Genomic DNA, 21,993 nt, shown 5'->3' on the forward strand with positions numbered 1-21,993 from the left:
GGAAGACCCTACAGAATTTGGAATGTTTCTTACTTAAACCCACCGGACAAAGAGAAGTCAGCCATTTTCCTCGATGCCAGTTTGAAGCCTGATGCCAGACTCCATTTTGGACGACACCCTGATGCCCTTTTCTCTATCTGAGAGAAAGAGACTTTAAAAATTCTCACCCTAGAGACTTTAACTTTGATTTACCCCCGTCTTGCCCATGCAGTAACTTTGCCCTATTCTCCTTGCCGCTGCAAGGCAACTTGCCCTTAACTTTGCCCCTTTGAAATTTGCCCCATGCTGATCAACCGGTACCTGAAGGACGAAGACTTTTCTTGAATGCTGATTGTATTTGGTAAATATGAAAGGATAAATGTATTATGCATTGTGTTTTTCCTTTTAGGTACCAACTGCTATTTTGATAGGGTCCTAGCTAGAAGTTTTCCAAATTTGTGTTAACTAAATTCGTTTTGCATGAAGTCCCCACATGCCAATGCTAATTAGAGGTTAGTCGAGGTATTCGCTCAATGTATCATGAAGAATTGAAATCTTGTTATGCTGACCGAATGTATGCAAATAGTCAAATACAGTTAGTCACATTGGTGATTTGCATTGCTATAACAGAGTGTATCATTATCCAGATTTTACGTAGATTGCGTTTCTTCCGCCGTTATGGACAGCTAGTAATGTTCATATACATATATCAATTGGTCTTGAGACATATATATACTGTATCGTGCTAGCTTTGTTAATATAGGGAAATAATTTCACTAACTTTTAATAAACTGGTGTGGTTATTCATGACTGAAAGGTCATGGTGCGCCGAAATACCAACTGTTATTGATTTCTGATGTGTTATATTGATCTATTAATTGAGTACTGATTACCGATTACAACAGTTATTGATTATTGATCTGAGTGACTTGACTATTGAGGATGAGGAGAGCCCGACTCGGTTAAAAGATTCACCGACCTCCAACGTGTCCAGGTACAGGTAATTTATAAGGGCTGGACGCGTTATCACAAGCGACAGTAAATACTGTTTATTGTCGAGGCCATGTTCCTTATCCTGTGATCTACACTGGTAATGAGCGCCTTGATGAGCTGCACTTTGAGTAATATACTCCAGACTATATGCTGACATAAAAATAGATCAGTACATCGTCATTTTATTGGCCGCGGTTGTACCCTCTAACTATAAAGCTTATGTTTTTTCCGGCTTGAAAAATGAGCTGTCAGTCAGAGGTCAAGCTGTTCAGCAGTATTAGTTCAGAAGTAAAGGTAGACTTGCTAAAAGTCTTAGTCATTTCATGTTTAAGCAAATATGTGAGCACACCCCTTATTTGCCCAAAATGATTTTGTCCCCTCAGCGTTTATATTACATACATCCGGTTCAGGAAGGTAATGCATCGGCTTGGGATGTTAAAGCCAAACAACTAATGATAAATCCCTTGGGCTGGATTTATTGTATTCCGGTTAAACAGAAGCCTACGTGTACAAAAAGATATAAATGCAGACAAAGCAACAAAGCGTCCAACATGATGCACACAAAAGCTATCATTCGTGGTGATACCCACGCAGGAAGAGATATAGACGGAGACAGACCATGTACACCGGCCACCAGTCAAACCTGGCACGTATGCACTTGCAGACAACATACAGATAGACAGCAACTCGTGTACACATACACCACAAAACGGCAAAACAAGTAGCACCCTTGCAGGTACTCATACAGACCCAGTCTCAATGCACACAGAGGTAGACCCATGTCTACGCCTCTTATCCTACATTCAGTTCTTCATCCTTCCATACTTCTTTCTTTCTGTCCTCTGCTACCTCTTCTCTTTGCTTTCTTCGCACTTCTTTCGCTCCTTATTTTTCTCTCTACTTCCTCTTTTCCTTACTTCACTGTTGGAACTGGCAGTCTCAGTGATTGCTGATATTACTATATTACTACTGCTATATGCATCTGTAGGATTTGTTTTACGACCATGTGCTATTATTGAATAATGGTTTGCTCATACTCCAAAGGCTAGCGCTTGAAATGTGTTTAAATAAAAAAAAATGAAACAGTGCCAGCAACAAGCCAGCCTCAAAGGCAGGATCAAAAAATATTACTGGGGTAAATTTGACTCTGGCTTTACGCTGAGCCTTCTCAAATATATGTCATACTAGGGACTAATGTCCTTGTAGTTAATGATCTATGTCATATTAGCTTACGCGGAGAAAGCGACAATGAATGTGGGACTGTGGAGAGCATCACTGTTGGGATAAGGGTCTGCTGAGTGCTTTCGGCTTTGAAGGTCTGCTTCTGAATTTGATCCCAGCATTATATACCTTCTTGATGAAGTTGGAGGTTACAAATAGTTGTAGCCGGTCCTCCAAATTTGGCTTGGTGCTAAACCAGAGCTGTTGTTCTACACCTCTTTTGTTTACCCTCCCCATAAAGTAGTTTGTGTGGAAATTACATCATTGTGATGCTACTGGCTGAATTCAGTTTAAGGATATCAGTCAAGATTTCAGCCCATATTTATGGGGAACTGGTGAAAGGCAGCTCTTCAAGTCTTCTTGTTGCTTTGCCCTACGCCAATGTGAAAGGGTAGGAACACACCATATTTATGAAATATAGTGCATTCCTGTCCTTTCCCCCTGTGCTGGCGCACAACTGGCTGCCTTGCACCAACGCAGGCACCCTTGCGCTACAGTGCAAGGGTGCCTGCATTGCATGCAGGGTTGTTTTTGTGCAGGAAGGAACACCTTCCTCCACAAAAATAATCCAGAGAGGTGTTTCCACAGGGAAAGAGGAAAAACGAGGAGAAATAAAAATATTTCTCCTCATTACATCTGCTCTGGGGAGGCGTAAGGTTTTGGCGCTGCCCCAAGTTTACATGATTTTGTAATTCTGGGGCAGCGTCAAAATCCATGGGTGTTGTGTGAGAAAACTCACCTCAATGCCCATGGGAGGCCTCCCTGGCACAGAGTAAGGCAACGGAGCGTCTTGCTCTGCTTTGTCTTACTGCATATCTATGAGGCCAAGCAAAGCCACCCAAAGTAGCTTTGCTTAGCCTCATAGATATGGTTGAGAGGCTAGCGCCGCCAAAGCATTAAAAAAAGCGATGCTCTGGTGGCACAAGCCTCTCATAAATATACCCTGCTTGTCCTGCTAGACTTGTCAAATTCTGAGACAGATCCCAAACTGTCACAAATTATCACGATTCATATCAATAGGAAGTCGTCTTTCAGAAGTCAGAAATCTTGTCCTTATCAAAGGAACCCTGTGTGTTATAAGCCTAGAACCTCCTATTCTCTCCATCACTCACTCTGATATATAAACGCTGTTATGAACAGAACGCCTAAAATGTTACGCTTACTATATATGCTTCCTTTTGCTGTCCCCCCCCAGAGTTTTATTTTCTGTAGATCTACATTTGTGTTGCAATATTTTTTTCCGGGAGCTCCAGGAATCTTGATTTAGTAATAGCTGTTTGGGCTAACTTTACCATAAATGGAAAATTGCCACCTTGCTGTAAACTAGGACCATGTGAAATGTAGGCTAAGCCTATATCTTTGTGTGGAAGTATATGGGCACTATTGAAATGTTGCTTATCGTGAAATTCAAATGGGCTTCTAAGGAAAGGAATGTCTAATTTTGTCCACAGATACGGCACAATCCACACTGGGCCCTCATCTGCAAGAACTTTATGCCTCCATTGCGTCATTTTCTTTTATGCAGCAGTGGCGCTAGCGGTGCTCTACACTGCTCCAGATTTACAAACTGATGCATTGGGCGTAATGCGTCAGTTTGTAAACCCTTGTGTCACATTATAACTGCGTCAGGTAAAATGTATGCAGATTAGATGTTCCCATAGGTAAAGCCACACAGAACTGACGCAGTGAAATTTATATTTGACTGAGTCAGACTGTGACTACACTGCATCAGAAGTTTACCACCAGCTCAGAGCATGTGTAAAATTGATGCAGGGCTTTTCTCTATGGGGGCCTACTCACATTGCTGGAGTAGTGTAATTTTTTTTATGCTGTTTCAGCAGTGCATGAGTTTAATGCCAACAGATGCGTCAGAATTTCTAACGCATCTGTTAAAATGTGCTCTGGAGCTCTGTATTGTAAATAAAGTGCATCCATGGCATCGTTAGGGGATCATAGGGCAGCACAAGGAATCTGACGCATCAGAGCCGATGCATCAGATTCTTGTAAATGAGGCCCTGGGTGTTGACAGAAGTGGACTTAAAAAGGATGAGAAAATGAATGAGATAATATGCCTCCTTAATGTTGCAGCAATACATATAAATATATCCCTAACTAGCTATCTATGGCCATTAACTAAATTCGAATTCTCCTCTGAATTGCTGGGAAGCACAACTAATGTGCAGAAATTACAATAAGTATCCTCAGGCCAAACTATCCCATAGGCATCTTCTTCCCAGCAATGCTCATTAGAATTCAAACCTGGCTCCTAGTCAGGGGAGCTTGTATCTTGGGATGAAGTGAATTGGTTATTACTTCTGTTGTAATTTAACCCTTCCTGTGAGTAGCCTCTAGAATCAAGGCTCATGAAGCCTCATCTGTCATCATAGTCACAATAGAAGTGTGTGACCCTTTCTCTCCTGTCTTCGTTTGGCTGCTCGGAGCCCAGGTGTAATATAGCTTCCTTTAGCAGTTCTGGCACCTCTTAAGGGGTCAATCTTAAGGGAAACGACTTGCATACATGTGTGCTAAAAGCACTGTTTTAGTGTGGTGGTTATGTAATGTGCCTGATGATGTTGGGGTTCGCTTTATTACCGGCGATGGGTATGTTTGGATATGTTTGCTTCCATACCAAAATATTATACCCTGTATACCAGCAACAGCACTGGACTAGAGAGGGAATTGGTTGGATTCTGGTTCTGACAGCTACTTTTAAGCTCCATTAGGTCCCAGGGTATCCCCAGTAAATCGTCCCAGCACAGTGTGTCAAACGGAGACACACACTGCTCCCACATTCTTACAATGCATACTTCAGATCAGCAGTCTGCAGGACGGGACAAGGGGGATTATTTTTTCTTTCCACCTCGTCACTAGCTGCAGATAGCTCCCCTTCCAGGATACTCAGTAATTCCCTTGAATTGTGTACTCGAAATTGTGGGCTCAAACGGAGCCCCAGGACACACCCAGTTTGCCACCACACCATACATCCCAGTTTGGCAAGGAAAGGCTTACTCAGCCTGTCACTTCTCAAGATTACAAGAGATAATCGGTGTTTCGAAAGTATTTTTGGCTTTCTCTAGCTCTGTATCGATGTAAGGTTTATTTGGATCTATAAGGCATATTTACAAGCTCCTTGCGTCTCCTTGCACCACATTAGCAACATTTTTTTATGCTAATGTGGCGTTTCTGACATGCCATATTTAGAAAGTGGTGCAATGCGAGCATTGCGCCACTTCTTAAACCCTTGCGCCTCAATTTGGATGACTTAGAAACACAACTAACTGCCAACACAGATCTAGATACAATTAATTATTTGCCAAAACGTTATGGTTGGCTACAAGAAGCTTTTGATTTCCTAATACCACTCAGAAAAACTAAACACAACAAAAGAAAACCAACACCTTGGAGAAACACAGAACTTAAAAAGATAAAGCAACAAATCAAAAATTTGCAGCGGACCTGGCTCAAAACAAACAACAGTCAAGACAAACTGCAGCTACACAAACATAACAGAATATACAAATCATCAATCAAAAAAGCTAAAAAAAAAGGTACTACTCAGACAGAATTCAAAATGCTCAATCAAGGAATTTTATAAAATTCTCAATGAAGTTCGAAAACCTACATGTATGGAAGGAAGTCATCCCACTACTCAAGATTTCACAAACAAATTGGCAACTCACTACACAACCAAGACAGACACAATGGACTCCTATTTAAAACAGAAGAAAACCATCAGCACCAACCCCTTTCCTAAAATACCCTCTAAGAATAAACCAACCAAACCTCTACAGTCCTTCCAACAAATATCACAAGGTGAATTTATGGATTTGGTCAAAGCAAGCAGACCTTCCGGTTGCCCTTCTGACCCTCGCCCACCACAAATCTTCAAGAACATTCTTCTATCTACTTCTGCTGCCACGCCTGTAAGAAGAATCATCAACAACTCTTTAACTACAGGAACTTTTCCTGTAGACCTGAAAAAGGCATACATACGACCGTTATTAAAGAAAAAAAACCTAGACCCGCAAGACCCCAACAACTACAGACCAATCACAAATGGACCTTTCCTGGGCAAATTGATAGAAAGAGCAGCATTCGCCCAGATGTCACAATTCAGTGAAAACAATTCTATACTTTCAGACTTCCAAACTGGATTCCACCCAGGAAGATGCACTGAATCGGCACTCATAGCAATCTGGGATGATCTTAAAAACACAGTCGACCGCAATGGAGTAGCTGAACTACTTCTCTTGGACCTCTCGGCTGCCTTTGATACGGTTGACCATGACACCCTAATTCAAAAACTCCACGAAGCCAGCATACAAGGGATTGCTCTCGACTGGATTACTTCCTATCTTCAAAAAAGATCTAATATCATCCACTCACCCCCCTTCTTGTCCGAACCCTACCTCACAAAAGCAGGGGTCCCCCAAGGATCAATCATCTCACCTTTACTTTTCAACATCTACATGATATCTTTACCAGAACTGATCAATGATTTCCATCTCACATGCTACAACTATGCAAATGACACACAAATACTATTTAAATTAGAATGCCCCAAAAACATGGAAAACTCACAAATCTTCAGTTGCCTCAGAGCCGTTGATCAGTGGATGACCTGGAGCCATCTCAAACTAAATACCTCCAAAACAGAAATACTCATATGTGGTGATTGGAAAAGTTATGGCCCTCTGTGCGTCTGGCCTGACGATCTCGGACCACCTCCTCAATTATCCAAGGAAGTTAAAAACCTTGGAATTACCATGGATTCCAAGTTAACTATGAATGCCCAAGTGGACAAATTAGCACGAACAAGCTTCATCACCTTGAAGACTTTACAACGCATCTTCCCCCACCTCGGATTTCCACACAAGGTGCAAACTACTATCTCGCTTGTACTATCCAAACTAGATTATGCCAATGGCCTCTACCATGGATCATCTCTATCAATTAAGAAAAGACTACAACGTATTCAGAACTCCGCAGCCAGGCTACTATTACATGCAAAGCCACAAGCCCACATCTCCCCTGCCTTGAGAGCACTACACTGGTTACCCGTTCAAGCTGCTTTGTATCATACACAAAGCTATACATGGAACAGGACCGCTTTTTATCAGAAACAAAATAACCAAATACATACAACAAAGAAACCTCTTCTCAAGATTGGCACCCCGCCTTAGAACACCACCATACAAGAAAAAGACTATAGGTGGTACATCCTTCTCCGTTCAAGCACCCAAACTATGGAATTCATTACCCCCAACTATAAGAGCCACAAATAACTTTCTTGTCTTCAGAAAACTACTCAAGAGTTGGCTCTTTCCTTCATAACCACCATATTCAAACATCTATGGACTGCTTATGCCTATGCTGCTAAATATTTTTTCTGATTATGTGTCTATTTCTAGTTATGTATAGTTCTTTAGAAAATATGTATTGCTACTATGTCATAACAATAAAATACACATACACTCTTTAAACCTGTTTGACTAAGTATATTTACCCATGGTTCTAATTATGTATTGTATGTACATATATGTGTGCATATGTGTGTGTATTCATGTGTGTTTGTATGTGTGTATGTATATATGTATATATATATATATATATATATATATATATGTATGTATGTGTATATGTTGTTTCTGTGCTTGGCATGTTCGTGGGTCATTGCATGGCTCCTGGGTGGGTTGTTATACTAGATATCTATGAATCCCTGCTCTCTTCTTATCACACTTATCTACCCATCATCATATGTCTTGTCTCTATCAAACTATCCTCCATTCCCACTCTGACTCATCCCAAATCCTTTCTCCTACTTTCATCTCCTAAATAACTCTGCCTAAGCTCTTCCCTCCACTTCCACACCTAACTTACCAAACCTCACTCTACTACCATGACCTCCCACACAACCCTACTAAATTCTCCCTCATTTATCTCACCCTGCTACTATGATCTCCCTAAGCCTTCCACAGACTCTTCCCTCCTCCATCCCTCTTTACTCATCCCAAGCCTTTGGGTTGAGTAAATGAGGGATATACTCCCAATTAACACTTCTGGATTTCTTTCCTCCTCCACCCCTCCATTACTCCAGTCAATCTAACTAACAAACTCTCATATCCGCAGCTCAAATTAACTGATAATAATACTAAAACTGTACTCATATTTCCCGATACTAATCCATCACTAATCCTTGTTGGGTTCCAGAGTAGCGTGCTACTCGCCAAAAAGCACTTTGACGCCTCATCAGGGGCAGTAAGCGCTATATAAATACTATTACAATACAATACAATACAATTATGCCTGCACCAGGCATAATGTATGCAAGGGGGGGGGCGTTCCGAAGCTGGAAGGCCCTAAAAAATGGCGCAGTGAAATCTACAACATCTACTGCACCATTTTTTGTGTAATTTTTTATGCCTCCCGAAGGGAATCATTAAAAGGATGCACCCATTTTAGTCTATGTGCCTCCTTTTTCTTTGCAGGATAAGCGATTTTTGACGCTAATCTTGCAAAGCAGCACAATATTGTCAAAAAATGTTACGCTATTGTTTTACAACCGACATGATGTCGTTAGAGTGACGCCAGGCAGTGCAAGAAAAGTGGCGCATCAAGAGTGATGCGCCACTTTCCTGTAAATATCCCCTTACGTTTTTCTGTGTGGATGCCAGCTGTGTTTGTATGTTATTACACTACTTCTAACCATTTATATAGCACACAATACAAACTGAATTATTTTGTGGCACCTAATATAACGTGTTTATTATTACATAATAGAATCATTGTTATCAACCTTAGTTAAAATAATGAAAAACCGAGTTCAAACCTTTAAGGAGTGAGTTTATACCCTGCTGGTTCCAAGCAGCTGCTTGTAGTTGCTTCATAATACACGAAGCTATTTTACCCTGATTTTTAAATATGTCCTGTGGGATACACATGATCTCGGCAATAAACTTCTGAAGCCACTGTACTATGTGACACAGAAAGGAACTCTGTTATTTACATATTGCACATATTGATCTCATACGTACATTAACATTCTAAGCTACTTTAATATGATTCAAGTCTGTGACCAGAGATAACACACAGCTCTCTCCACCGGGTTAAATAACCACCAATATTTTATCGTCACACTACTTGGATATTTTTTTATTGGGTTTTCATAACAAGGTTAGGTTAGTTACAGCGAGTTATAACAGTGAACTCACAGCTATAGATCAGAGTTATAACATGGCAAATCAGACGGCCGATCACGTGCAAGTCTATGGTGAATAAGTCGTTAATTGAATCTCACGTCTTTCCATTCTACACAAAGTAGAACAGTGGTAGATGAAATAAGCTGTCGAGTGATTTACCAAATGAACTGGGGTGGGAATCGGGGTTGGGGGGGTGGGTTTGAGGGTTTGGGGTACTGGTAGAATTTGGGAGTGCGGGTGCGGCTTGGCAGGACACCTGCACAGTATGCTTTAATCCTTAAAATATCTTAAAATGTATTCTGTATGTATCCAGTAAAGCTAGTCAAAACAACTTAGGGGCATATTTATACTCCGTTTGCGCCGAATGTGCGTCAAAAATTTTGACGCACAATCAGCGCAAACGTTGCCCCATATTTAAACACTGACGCCCGAGCCGGCGCAAGGGAAAATTCCGCTATGTGCGTCAGTTTCTGGATGCGGCAACCCGCCCTGCGTTAATGACATGCAGGGTAGGCGTTCCCGTCCCAAAAACGACGCACACAGCCGTGCGTCGTATTTATGCTTCCGGGCTTTCGGGAGGCGAAGCAAAAAAATGACGCAAAGCACGAATAGCGTCAAAATTTAACGCCTGGGTCAGGGCAGGCGTTAAAATGGGGCAAACACACCTGTATTTAATCAGAACACACAGAACAAACAACAGAGCAGCAGAGCAGCAGAGCAGCAACAGAGAGACATGGAGGTGATTTTCATTCAGCGTGCACGTAGACGCAGAGCCCTGCAGCAACAACAGCAGCTACAACAACAACAGCAGGGACCCCAAAGGCAGCGCAGAAGGCAGGAGAGGATATTCCGCCCCAGAACAACCCTGCATGGCCTCAGGGAACGGGACATCATCCAGAGGTACCGGTTGAACTGGCAGGCCATTCAGCAGCTGCTGAGAAATATTGAACAGCAGTTGGCCCCCACTTTAGTGACACCCCGCACTATCCCAACAGAAACAAAGCTGCTTGTCGTACTTCACCTGCTGGCAAGTGGCTCGTTTCAGACAACTGGTGCCCTGGTTGGTGGAATATCCCAACCATCATTCTCTGCATTCCTGCCAAAAGTACTGGATGCCATCATTCGCCTGACACCCCTCCACATCTGCTTCCCTAACACACTGCAGAAGCAGCAGGAAACAAAACAGGGGTTCTACGCCATCAGTGGCTTCCTGCACGTCCTTGGTGCAATCGACTGCACACACGTACGCCTTGTGCCACCTGCTGCGAGTGAACACCTCTACCGCAACAGGAAGCACACACATTCAATCAACGTGCAGGCCATAGTCGATCACCAAGGATTGATCAGCAACATTGTGGCTAAATATCCTGGGAGTGTACATGACGCATTCATCTTCCGTCACAGCACCATCAACCAACACTTCCAGGATGGACGGTATGGCAATGGACTACTTGTTGGTAAGTACAAAAACCAAACTTAGATACACACTGCACAGCAACCCTCTAGGACAAACAACACATACACCACAATAGCAACACCTAGCCAGGAACACACTGAGGTACTCACATCACTAGCCATGTTTCAGAAGTCACCATTGAACCTGTCACACATTTGAATTTACTCTACAGCTTAATGTGAAGACCTTAATGAGTGTGGTTGCCTAAATGTCACCTTGCAAATTGTAAGTCTCACAATAACCTGTACACTAATACATTGCATAAGTTTTAAGGTATGGGATGTCCTGGGTACTTTCACATGAACGTGTTAACTACACTTTCATGTTTCAACTCTGCATGGAACTATCATCTCACCCCCAGTGAAGACACACGGACACCTGTATGACAAGTCACAATGCTAGGGAGGGCACACTGTACTGAAAAAACAAATACATACTGCTGACAAACGGTTAGACAACAAACACTTGCTCAGCCAAGGAAAAAAACTCAATGCAAAAGTTTTCACCAACAACTATAGGTTGTCACATTAGTACACAAAAGAGTCACAGACAACACAAGACAACTACTGCCATCAAAGATCTGTACAACAGTGCCTCCTACATCTAATTGATCCCATTCTGTGTTTTCAGCTGATCAGGGGTATGGCATCCAGCCTTGGATAATGACACCATTTGTGAACCCAAATACTGCTGCAGAGCGGGCATACAATGACGCCCACAAGAGGACACGCAGCATTGTTGAGCGGACCTTTGGGATCCTAAAATCAAGGTTCCGCTGCCTTGACATAACTGGCGGTAGCCTACTCTATTCCCCAGAGATGGTCTGTAAGATCATACTCAGTTGTGCCATATTGCACAATATTTGTGTAAAAAGGAACATTCCCCTCCTTGAACCGGACCCAGACATGCCTGAGGATGGCGAAGAGGAGGATGCTGGCCTGCAACAGGAGGGGGAACAACCTAACACGGCAGCAGGAGTGCGTAGGCGCCAACAGCTTGTCAATAATTTTTTTTCATAATTTCTTATAACAACACTTATTGCACAATTGTAAATAAACACAGATAACAAACACCACATCATGCTTTGGCCTATGGATTTCTGACCACCTTTAGTTTGAAATTGCTGAAGAAGAATGTCGTCTCATTGAGCAAGAATGCTATAACAATCATCACACCAAAAAAAAACATCACAAATGTATGCACAGAGGGTAGGATGTTACATGATACATTACCATCCACAGAGGCCAACAGGAGTACAAATGTGGCAATGACACATGCCTGATCCAGACACCTGAGACAGTCTCTCACCCAGCCCAAAAATGTAGATCATTTGAAAGTCTCATCACACGTGTTCAGAGACAGGGTGGGACCATCCATGTGTACGTGACCATGTCCTCAATGGCTTCTCTCAATTTTTGATATGAGCAATACCCAATTGGAACAACATTAGCTGCCACTAACTCATGAGGAGACCTTGAAGTGACAGTGACAACATACACCCAGACAGGTGATAGTGGATCCACATTCCCACACACATATAAACATATGTCATCCAATCAACCAAATATTTGAAAGCAGACCATCACAGTAGTGTCCCAGTTTGAACCTAGCAGGAAGAATGTAACATGCCACTAAACCAGGTAATGCAGAAAGGGCCACAGACATCAACAAAATATTTGTCATCAGCACATGAGGAACGCTGAGATTTTGCAAACATAGTCATTGGAAAATGGTATGCCAGATTGCTCCAAATCATCAATAGTGCAAACGTCAAATGGGCTAATGAGATGAATGAATGGTTAACAGTGATTCATACCATATGGCCTTAAATTAGCCTGGTGCTGCAGGTTTTGCATAACAGAATAAATAAAAGCCATGGATACATTAGCTAATCTGGATGGGCAAACCATAGGGTGCTGGGGGCCTAAGTCCACCTCTACCGCCCCCCAAATATACAAGAATCATGTACTTGTGAACTAAACACATGCATAAGGCACATGTGTGGGCTACATGTCAAAAGTAAAACAAAAATCAGAAACACAAATTCATAATAGGACATGGTTAGCCCCATAAAAACTGTAAGTGACTATTGCACTCCCTGTTTGGACTATAGATAAAAGCATTACCATCATAATTGTGGACACATTTTTGAGAAGGAATACATCATGGTATCCCATCCATCATTTCAAAATAGCCATCAGCAATTACCCAAAATATGTGTACAAATATGGTTAATACATTATTTAACGTATCATAAATATTACAGTGTGAATGCCTTCTATACATACAATAACGGACATGTGTCATAGCTAACCACAAATGTGTATCACATAGCACCATTTGGCCATGACAAATCTCCTTCCCCAAGTTTAAAAAATGAAGACATAATTTAAAAATTGCTCAAATTTCCACGCATACAGCATGGGCGCCATAATCTTTTCACGTACAGGAGTGCACAGAATGCAGAGTCAAATATAAATTTTCATAAATGTTTCTCATATTTAGCCATGAAATTATAATTTTAATTTCATATTTTTTGACTCTGCATTCTGTGCACTCCTGTACGTGGAAAAAATATGACGCCCATGCTGTATGCGTGGTAAATTTGACGCAACATGGACAATATGTTGGACATGTCATGTACCTTATTAATTTATTAATTTTCATATCATATTTTTTGACTCTGCATTATGTGCAATGTTATGCGTAAAAAAAAATGACGCACATTGTGTATGCGTGAAAATATGACGCATAACGGGAAGATAAAAACGGCGGCCATTTTATGCAGGAAGTGATGTAATAGGATATCCTGTTTACTAAATCTGTACTGGGAGTTAACTTTCACTTTCACTTTGCAGTCTCAGATTTATCTAGACTGTGTGATTGTGTGAAAGGTGCTGTCCTGTGTTTAACTGCTTTTGTGTCCTGTGTACCTTGTATTTTGTCTTTTTGTGATCCTAGTCTTGTTGCCTAATATTGTCTCAGTCTGTTTAGTCTAGTTTTGTCCAATCCTGTTTTTGTTTGTATTGTCTGTGGGAGTCTGTTCTGGGTAGTATAACTTTGGGGTTAGTTGGGCTATTTTTCTTATTTTTCTTTTTCCTTCACTACTCTACCTTTCCCCATTTCCCACTTTTACTTGTTTATTTAATTTTGCTCATTTTATTCTATTAATATGTCAGGTAGGCCTCGCCTTTCCAGGATGGGTGAGGATGAATTGGGGGATTCATTTGGCTAGTTTGCCATTTCCTCCCACTCATGCTGGAGGCTGGGGGCCGTGTGATACAGGGGTATCACACGGAGGCACGGAAAGTCCGGTGGGGGAAGGTGCGCCATCACCTGGTCCGCGTGTATGGGAGCATGCGGAATGACCATCAATTAAAGCACCGCTGGGCAGATCTGATATCCAGGGAACAGGACCTGCTGGACCACCTGGGAATCAGGATTGGTGGCCATGTTGGTGAGTACAAATCAATTACATGTGAATAATAGAAATCTGTGTGGGGACATGTGATGGTTGTTACCCAATCTGCTAGATAAGTAGCTGACTGTGTGTAATGCTAGGGAAACCTAGGCCCATATTTATACATTTCTATCCCCGATTTTGCGCCACCTTTTCACGCAAAAACGGCGCCAACTTACGAAATAGAATTGTATTTTGCTAGTTTGCGCCGTCTCTGCGTCAAAAAATGATGCAAATGCGGCGCTACAAAAGTATAAATATGGGCCCTAATTTGTATTTGTTGCACAATGTGTAGGAAGACCAATGCTAGCAGTCAGATGGCTCATGTTTTCAACACATACCAGATGCCTGTAGCTGTATGTAATGTAGTGTTGCATTTGTGTCAGACAAGCGACACATTAATGCCTCTATTTGAACTCTACAGGTCATATTGGCCAGTGAGTAAGTCATGTAGAAACAACATACCTACATATGTTGACGCCATAGCTAGACAGAAAATTGGAAACCCATGATGATGCTATAAATGTGTGTTGCCTTCACGTCACATGAAGTTAGATATGTTGTCCACACATATGTCACATGTGTGTCTGGTTGCTGTGTGTTGAACATGTCCACCTAGCCTGTTTGATTGTGAGGGGTCATGCAGTCCTCAAGTAACCAGCTTTTGGATGTCTCTCTGGGATGCACATGCTGAGATGTATGGAAGACATTATTGTTTGGGCATACTAATGGAGGGGTATCTTTGACAACACCTGACTGTCCTGGCCACTGCATGTGTGTAGTAGGGTGTGTAACTGTAGCAGGAGACTCATCCAATGTTAATGTTGGATAAAAATTCATCCATGCAGTATGAGCATGTGGGAAGTGTATCATTACCATGTCATATTCACACAGTGTCATAGTAACTGCAATTATTTGTCAGTGCACCGAGTCTGAGTATATTCTTCCTTTCATGCTTTACAGGTGGACCAGCACCGTACACCGTGGGAGAGGTGGCACATTTTGAGGACCCCGATACCTACAGTGAGTGTGGCCTGAGTGCTATTTTAATTGCTTGCTAGTGATGCATGATGGACTACTGTGTTTTCACTAGAATTCATGATTTGATGCGCTGGCCGTTCATTGGCATTGTTGCTTTAGTGGGATATCAAATAGCACTTCTGTTTCTGTAAACCAATACTTAGCCATCTCTCAGATTTAGGGGCTGTAGGTCATTCCAGTTGGGCCGCTATGGGGAATGGGATGAGTCATGCGGAATACACTGGTTAATGTAAGACTTGCTCTGGGACTTGGCATGAATTGAGTCTGCATATCAGACTGACATTCTCCCATATAGCTTTGGCAAATGGCTTTGATGAAATGTGCATCTTCCTAGTTGAGGATGTACTGTGTACACTGTAGGTTGGATCTTCCGGGGGCATGTACTTCCACAAGGTGAACTAGAAGTGTGTGTGACTAGAGTGCAATGGCCTAGGTGTTCTGTCGACTCATGATAATGGGTGTTCTTGCTCCTCTGTGTGTGTTGTAAAACATGCCTCACTGATAGTGTGTGATGTTGGCCTAAGTCATAGCATTTTGACATGTGTGGACCTTGGATGTGACAATGTTTGGCTGACTCCAACGTGTTGCTAGCCCTTCATAGGTGTTGTGTGTGAAGGCACATACTTGTTGAACTTTCTATACACTCCTGGGTGTGCATTGAACATGGGATTGTTGGTTATTCTTCCCACACCACCCTCAAAGACTGCCATGTTAATGTGAAACAGGGTACCTAGGACTGTAGCAACCAGTATGTTCCACATACTTGTGACCTTTTGCGACTTGATTTAGAACCTAGGGCCAGATGTAGCAAACTGTTTTCAAGTTGCAAATGGCATAAATTGCTCTTTGTGAGTTGCAAACGTCTGTTTGCTATGCAGAAATGTATTTTGTGATTCTGAACATACTTGCAAAATGCATTTCCAGCTCGCAAATAGGAAGGGGTTTTCCCGTCCTATTTGCGACTCGCAGTGGTATGCAATTCCATTTGCAACCGAGTACGTGGTCGCAAAGGGAGTCGCAGTTACCATCCACTTGAAGTGGATGGTAACCCACTTGCTAACTGGAAGGGGTCCCCATAGGAACCCTTCCCCTTTGTGAGTGGACCTAAACATTTTTTACAAAACAGCCAGTGGTCCAAGGGACCACTACCTGCCCTGAAATAATCCAAGATTGAAGATTTTGTTTTTATTTCTAAGTGCAGCTCGTTTTCCTTTCAGGTAAACGGCCTACACTTGGGAAAAAATAACCAGCTTTATTTAAAAGCAGTCACGGCCATGGAGGTCTGCTGTTCCCAGCAGGCCTCCATCCCCGTGAGTGCCCATAGTCGCTAAGGGGGCGCAACTTGGGACCCACCTCATTGATGTTAATGAGGTGGGTCTTAGCGACCCCATAGCGACTCGCAGACGGTGTCGGAGACACCGTTCTGCATAGCAAATTGCAAGTCGCAATTTTCCATCTTCCTACATCTGGCCCCTAGTGTACACATTCGGTTATGGCCTATGGGTTCAATATTAGCACACAACAAATTACAAATGGCACTGAGTGAGGATTGTGATAGTTATCACATAGAGTGACATATGTAGTGAAGTCAGTATGCGGAAGAGGTGCAGCCATAATGTCAGATGCCTTAGGTATAATTTGGATGAGTAGTTTAGGGTGATGTCATCCATCATGTAGAGACATGGATATGCTAGGTGTGATATGCCCTTATGTATGCAGGCTTCACATGTACTTCCTCTGAGCCTTTCAGTGAACTATGTTGTGACAATTGCTGCAACCAATAAATTTCTAGTAATGTACAAATAACCCATTGTGCTATTCCACCCAATGCAATTCCAAAGGTAAATATTTGCATTTTCTCTTCACAGCTGCAAACATGAGTGCCGCAGATCGACACCATTTTGAGAGGCGTGCCATGAGATACAGGCACATCCTGCAGGTGCAGTGTGGGTACCGGAGGATGGCCCGCAAATATCATTCGGATCGGGCCTCCGGGGCGTGGTGGGCCACACCACAGGCTCCGCCTACATTGCCAACAACAGCCACCAACACCACATCCACCAGGTCTCACCAAGTGGCCCCAGCAACGTCGGGAACAATAGACCCTGGCTCTTCCTCCAGACCTGGACCCAGCCGTGTTGTAATACCAGGACAGTCCAGTGGGCAGCCAACTCCTGGCACAACCCTAACCTCGGCCGGCACACAAACAACATCAGCCCCTCCTGTGGATCCTGGCATTAAGTAGAAAATTGGACAAGCTTGTCAATAAGGTGGACAACCTGAGCCAGGATGTGGCCTATATTAAAAAAAGGGTCAGCTCCATCAGGCGGACCCTACGGACGGCGAACCTGTAGGACTTTTGCCCTGTTGAACTTTTACCCCTCCCCTCTCTCCTCTTTCCTATTTTCTACTGATAGTTGGGTTTTGGGGATTAGTATTAGGTTAGTATAGGTAATTAGCTTAGTTAGTGTTAGGGAAGAGGGTGGGGGGTCCTTATTCTTTCTATCTTTATTTTTTGTGTGGGTGGGTGGGTGGGTGGGGGGGAATGTTGGGATTCCTGTTTAAAAAAAATAAAAAATAAAAATAAAAAAATATTAAAAATATACAAAAAATTACAAAAAAATATATGTTTGTTTAGGATAGTATAGTATGTGTGTAGGTTAGTAAGTGTTGTCCTGCATGTGTCCTGTCTCATAATGGTGGGTGGGGGGTTGATGTTTAGATCGTTTCGTTACATGTGTAGAGTAAGTTTAGCTTAGGTTAGTTAGGGACAGTTGTGGGTTAGTAGTAGTCAGGTTAGATTAGTGTAGGTTTACCTTTCCCTTAGTTGCCTCTTGTGTTACTCAATAGAAATAAATATATAGTTAACCCTTTACATGATGCGTTAGGTGCTACTTTATCATGGCCTTGACATCAGTGTAGCTGAATGTTTTAGTATGACATTTGTGTCCTATGCTCGCCATCCCCAGGAAATTGAGGTTTAACATGCCAGCTACCCGTGTGCTAACTTGGTAAGTATCCACCATTTGGGAGAACAACCATTGGTAGTTTGCATTGATCACCAAGGTTTTGTGTTGGTATGTATCCAACTTCACAAAGAGTGCTTCCAGTCTTGTTATTGCGGGTAAATTGATAGGTCGGACTGCAGTGTGAAGTTCAGGGAGATCTTTGTAGATGAGGAGTTGTTCACACTCTTGTCTTGTTGCTTTCATTGCTGACCTACATCATGTGTGTACTAATTCTGCATGACTTTCCTTCATGGAAGTATACTCCGAAAGGGTGATTGATGCAGTGTTCTTTGTTAATGTTTCCTTACATTTTGCAGCATAATTTCTTGTTTTAGTATTGAATGGTGCCTACATTTCTCAGCCACCATTAGTTGTCTAGAATAGCTATAGATGGTGCATCATTCTGTCCAACACAGCATGATTGTGTGTGCTTAGTCCCTTCATCAGTTATTTTCCTCAGTATGGTAAGGCTATGATGCAATCCTGGCCACTGCACAGATGTTTCAGAATACATGATATCAGGACAGTAGTATTGACAATCTACATGGTTGCCACACAGGCACTTTGGAGTTAGGTACTGCACAGTTGAAGTGTGAAATAACACAGAGACATAATAGGTGTGCAAGTGCTATTTATTTATAGGTGCTGTAGTGCAAAATGTCCATTCACCATGTTTGCTGGGTCCGTTCTGGTGCATTCTTACATGGTGATCCTACAGAAGGGGTGTGGATGATGCGCCTGACATGCTGGGGTGATGTCACAGACAGTGCAGAGGGACAGGAATTGGCAAATAGTAGGAGAGAGACATTCACTGGCAATGGGGACAAGTCATACAGTGGATTGCAGAACAGTCATTGAGTGTAGTTGTAGTGAGACTGGCATTTGACAAAACGTAGGACCTTGGTTAAAGTAGGCCATTGTGCAGGGACTAGTGCTTCCGGGTACTCTTCCGTGAGAATGTTATCTGTTCCATGTCTTCTTCTTCTGATGTGTGTGTTGCCTGGTTTGTCCTTGTTGTTGTTGGTTGTGAAGGGGAAACACACACCTCAGTGTTAGAAGACATGGAGGCAGACATCCCGGGGGCTGCTCCCTGTGGAGTTATTAAGGGCAGTACTGCAGCAAGGAGGGCCTGCTGGTTTTTGAGAATGGCAGCCACATCACGATGGTAGGCAGCCAGGTCGGCCCTGAGGGGTTCTATGTTGCATTCGTGCACACGTTGACTGGATTGCAGTTGTAGGTGTTGTGTCAACTGGATGACAGCTGTGCTGATTTCCTTCTGTGTTTTGGCAAGTTCCTGCAAGAGAGATGTTAGGGCTTGCATAGCAGCTGCCTGATCAGCAGAAGACATCATGCACGAACGCACCCCCTCAAGGCTGGCTGCCATAGTTTGCATCCCCACCCGCACCTCCTTGGCCAGCTCCCGCTGTACCCCAACGATGGTTCTTTCGAAGCTGGTGCCAGTGTCGTCAGAGTCCTCAGCTGTGTTGGAGCTTGCAGGTCTTACAATTGGGGTGGCGGGTGGTTCTACTGTGGTGGCTGCTTCTTCTGTGCTCCTCCTTGTGACTGAAGGTGGGGTTTGGAGGCTTTCAAGGACCATTTGGATGGTCTCCTGTGGAATGTTTATGGGCTCGCCATCCATGTCATCAGGGAAATCAGGGACAGGCATATCGGCAGGAGATCCATGTGCCTCTGCAATGAAACAGGGTACAATTAGTGTGTCTGTGTTGTGACAATTTTGCACTAAGATACAAGCCTTTAGATGCCTTAACTTTGTGCTCTATGTTTGTCTTGGTATCTGCTGTCCTTCATATGGGCATTGTTGTAGGCCTATGGCCCACCTGTGTGTCACATGTATGATATAGAGCTATCTGCCCAATCGCCTCTAGGTGTTGCTTTGTAAAAATTTAGGAATAGGCATGTTTTTGTCCTACTCCTCCCTCCGTGTTTAACTATTCTTATGGAGGGACATTTTGTTGGGTGGGCTCTCATTATCCTACATGAGATTACTGGCTTTCTAGGCAGCAGGATAGCTAATGGTGTGGGGGACTAAGTCTGACACACTTGTAATTAACTCTGTCACCCTGATTCTTTCTTTTTGCTCTGGCTAACTAGCAGTACCTCTGGTCTCCCACAGCAAAGGAATGATTAGACATCTGAGCGCATGACATCTTTGGAACTTCTCAGGGAAGTCGTGGTCACTCAGATCCTACACAATTCTCTCTTTTCCAGTATGATCTCATACACAAATGACAAAGACAGTATTTGTTTAATATGATGATTTCATTGTACAACTGACTTGTAGATATTTAGGTGTGAGCCACAATAACCCAAACAATACAAACTGTTAGAATTGAAATAGTCAGCAGGAGAGTAAAACATTAGTACAAAGCTATAATGGTGCCTAACTGTTTCTACTATCCCTCTGCTTGTTCTAGTTATAGCACAGCATGTTAAGCTTCGAGCTTGCCTGTCTGAATCACTGGGGAGACATCATCCCTCATATCAGAGCAATGGCCTGTGATCTGGTTCTGCATCTGCAGCAAGGCAGGCAGCGTCTAGTTGTGGTTCTCTGTTTGGAAACTCCCTCTTGCGTGTCTTGGGACAAGGAAGTGATTTTATAAGTAATATGTCATCGTGATGACAAAGTGTCCCTACGCAGGAATGCCAAATCTTAACCCCTACCACGTCTATCGGCAATGTACCAGACTGTATCCTTGACTGGGGCACAGAGTGAATATGTTCTGGCAAATTCCAGTGCTGAAGTAGGCAAAACAGTGTGATTTGACTAATAAACAACACCGTAGGACTGGCTATTTGCTAAATTAACTGATAGGAAGCCTAATAAAAAGCATTTAGTGCAAAGTGCTCTGAGGCTCTTAGATGTGAGCAAATGCGTTAAAGTACATTCAGGGCAAGGTGCACAAAGGCCTAAAGCCTGAAGCTAATGCGCAAAGTATACGTTACACTTACAACACTACACTTTGACTGACTGTGGGTGTTGTGAATGCCCTGCCAGCACACTTGCCTCTCAGGACCTGTCCCAAACACTTTTTATTCACATTGCCCGAAATGTACATGTGACGTGGCATATCCTATGCATGTCAATGTTAGGATGTGGTATGAATGTAAACATTGTTGATGTTTGAAGATGATGTTGGGTCATGTGTGTTTAATTGGATTGGCCTGTTTATCGTATGAAGGTTCTATTTGGTTGTCAGACTGTGCAGGTGTGTTTCAGTGACCAGTTGCCTGTGTCCCCTCCTCAATGTTGTTGTCTGAGCAGTATGACATTAGTGATGTTGCCTTGTTAGCCAGGCACGTGAGAGACCCTGACGTATGCAGCATGTGTGTGTCCTTAGTGCTGTGTGGCTCCTATTGCTGTTTACTTTGGCTTATGTATGTGTCAAGTATGGACATTCGGCATTTGAGTGTACTGGTGCCTTTGTCTTATTTCTATGAATAGTTGCAGATGTCATCCTCACCCCCTAATTTAGGTATGTATGTTCCATGGGGAGGTTCCTGCCATTTGGTACTATAGCTGCACAGAGATGAGAGGTGTTATTGTCAACTGTTGTGGCAGTTACATTGCAGTTGTTGTTTTGGCTACTGCATTACTGATAGGGACCTAGTTGATGT

The sequence above is a fragment of the Pleurodeles waltl genome, chromosome 2_1 (genome assembly GCF_031143425.1).
Source record: "Pleurodeles waltl isolate 20211129_DDA chromosome 2_1, aPleWal1.hap1.20221129, whole genome shotgun sequence".
In the NCBI taxonomy this organism is placed as follows: domain Eukaryota; kingdom Metazoa; phylum Chordata; class Amphibia; order Caudata; family Salamandridae; genus Pleurodeles; species Pleurodeles waltl.